Source organism: Saimiri boliviensis, chromosome 12 (genome assembly GCF_048565385.1).
Source record: "Saimiri boliviensis isolate mSaiBol1 chromosome 12, mSaiBol1.pri, whole genome shotgun sequence".
In the NCBI taxonomy this organism is placed as follows: domain Eukaryota; kingdom Metazoa; phylum Chordata; class Mammalia; order Primates; family Cebidae; genus Saimiri; species Saimiri boliviensis.
Genome location: NC_133460.1, coordinates 59,539,800 through 59,542,993, shown reverse-complemented (window position 1 = coordinate 59,542,993; position 3,194 = coordinate 59,539,800). Strand labels below are relative to the sequence as shown.

Here is a 3,194-nt window from a genome sequence, read left to right as displayed (position 1 = left end):
AGTAAACCTTAAGCAGGCAGACTGAAGGAAATAAAGATTAGAGCAGAAGTTAATGAAACAGAGAATTGGAAAACAACAGACAAAAATCAATGAAACCAAAAGCCGATTCTTTGAAAAAAAAATCAACAAAAATGGCAAACTTAAGCTAGATTGGCCAAGGGAAAAAGAAAAGACTCAAGAACAAAAACAAGAGGGACATTACTAATGACCTTACAGAAATAAAAAAAGACTATAAAGGAATGCTATGAACAATCTGCGCCAACAAATCAGATAAACTAGACGAAACTGATACTTTAAAAGATACGACTTACTCAAAGTGACTCAAGAAGAAATAGATGACATAAATAGACTTGTAATAAGTAAAGAGATGGAATCAGTAATCAAAAAACCACAAAGAAGCACCTTCTGTTCTTCCAAGCCCTGGGCCAGATCTACACTGATGAAGAATTTGATGAACTGTTTTCAGTTTGGTCTGGAAGTTGAGAATTACTGCTGAGAAGGAAATAAAAAGTAACAAACAAGACAATGTAAAGGCAGAAAGGGCTCTAATGGTCTTTACAAATTTAACATCTCTGTCAATAGATATTGTCTCATGTGTCTGCAAGGATTGGTTTGAGGACTTCAGGTCTTCAAAGAAACGATAAAGGCTCTGGCATATAAATAGATAATGTCTAATGGAAAAATCCAGAAATTGATTATCACAGAAAAGATAGCTAAGGTATGCCCTTTTATAGTAGCAGCAGTTTCCAAAATCTAAGGTTTACTAAAGGTCAGTATGACAGCTTCATTGAACGTCAGGAGAAATTACATCAGGATATTTGCAGGAAGAGAGCATTGGTTGCTGTTGGAACCCATGACCTGGACACTTTGTTACCCATTAACTTTTACTGTGCAAAGTGTCCTTTAGATATCAGTTTCAAGCCCTAAATAAGGCTAAGGAGTATACAGTCTATGAGCCAATGAACATGCTGCAAGACTGACAACCACCTTAAACACTATTAACATGTCATTGAAAATAAACCCCTGTACCTAGTTATCTATGATAGCAAGGGTGTCATCCTTTCAATGCCTTCCATAACTAATGAGGATCACTCCAAAATAACACTAAATACTAGAAAGTTATTTATCGAATGCACAGGAACTGACTTTACTAAGGCAAAAAAGAATTCTTTATATTATCTTGACACCGATTTCCATGAAAATATTGAGAACCAACTTATGATTGAAGCAACTGAGGTACTTTTCCTAATGAAAAATCATATACTTTTCCAGAACTAGCTTACCAAAAGGAGATAGTGAGGCTAGATGTGGTAGCTCATACCTGTAATCCCAGTACTTTGGGAAGCTGAGGTGGGAGGATTGCTTGAGCCCAGAGGTTCTAGACCAGCCTGGGCAACATAGTGAGATCCCATCTCTATAAAAAACATTTTAATGAAAACATTTTTTAAAAGATATAGTGAAAGTTGATCTCGTTATCAAAAAGAAAAAAAATGGAATCAAAGAAACTCCAGAAAATCTTGCCTAGCTTCTGACCAGAATGTATTTGAAGTCCAAAGTCATAGGCAATGAGAATCATATTGAGAATAAAACCATGCAGGTGATATTGTAGAAGATGCAGCAATTGCTTATGAATATAACAATATTCATATGACTTTCCCATAAACACCACAGGTAATCAATTTCCTCTTAATAAGCTCAAAAAACTTCTCAGACATGACATGGTAGCTGAATCCACTTCACTAAAGCACTCACCTTTGCTCTCTGTTCCAAGATGATATTTCTGATAAACTTTGTTTGGATATCTCTACAACAAAAGTAGTCCACATATGTAAAACTAAAACAACTCGATTACAGGTGGCATGCAGTATCCTTCATCTTGGTGCTCTGAAGACCATAGAAACAAATCAGATGCTCTTTCCTCTGAAACTATTTGAAATCTGTAACAGTGCAATAAGATTCTAACAGAGATGTAGGCACAAAAAACTACCGGCATCTCTTTGCTGTTTATTATAAGAATCCTGGGTTTAAGGTCATCCATATGCATCTGGACAGAATTACACAGCTGCTCAATGTACCTCCTGTTGAACATTTGAAGATAAAGGGGGATATGTGATCAAATTATGAAAAGGTACTGCTTTCTTCCCTGGGCGATGTGCAGAGATCTTTGCCAGGAGTCAAAGTATCAGGGAGCTTGGAGTCTTTCATCCTGATGTTAGCACCAAATTTGAGCTGACCATGCCCTATTCCTCCCTGGAAATCAATATTGAGCCATTTTTGTGAAGATGGGTCTTGTGTGATTCTCTTCCCAAGTATCCCTTTCTCCTTCCCTGATGTCCTTTACTCCTCCTCCACAGGAAACATTCATTTGTGCCTTAAAGTAGAAAGCACTGTCAAAAGCAAAACAACAACAAAAAATCCTATCCACAAAGAAAAGCCAAAACCCATATGGCTTCACTAACAAATTCTGCCAAACATTTAAAGAAGAATAAATACTAATTTTTCACAAACTCTTCCAAAAGGTAGGAGAGAGTACTTCTCAAATTATCTTATGAGGCCAGTATTAACCTGATACCAAAACCAGGTGGGAAAAATTACAAGAAAACTATAGACTAATATCTCTTATGAATATACATGTAAAATATCCCAACAAAACACTAATAAATCAGGTCCAGCAGCATATCAAAAGGATTATATTCCATTACCATGTAGAATTTATCCCAGGAATGCAAGGTTGATTTAACATCTGAAAATTAACTTAATACATTATATCAGTATAATAAAAATCAAAATTACTTATTCCAATAAGTGAAAGATTTGACAATATCTGATGCTCATTCATAATAAAAAGTAATAGAAGTAATAGAACTAGGAATAGAAGGGAATTTTCTCAACATAATGAAGGGCTTCTGAAAAACCAATAGTTAACATCATACTTACTGGTGAAAAATTGAATGTTTTCCCCACTAAGAGCACGAACAAGACAGGGATGTCTGCTCTTACTACTTCTGTTCAACATTGTACTAGTGGTTCTACTCAGGCCAATTCGGTAAGAAAAGAAAAAGGCACCCAGATAGAAAAGGAAGAAGTAAAACAATCTCTATTCAGATGACATTATCTGATATTATATATAGAAAATTTTTAGAAATCCACTAAAAAAATTACTATAACTAAAAAGTTTAGCAAGGTTACAAGAT

At 35.2% G+C, this 3,194-nt stretch overlaps 1 pseudogene; it reads left to right on the top strand.

The window, feature by feature from the left end:
* The first annotated feature begins 652 nt into the window (after positions 1-652).
* On the top strand, positions 653-2,280 carry LOC101040552 (phenylalanine--tRNA ligase beta subunit-like; annotated as a pseudogene).
* The last annotated feature ends 914 nt before the right edge of the window (positions 2,281-3,194 follow it).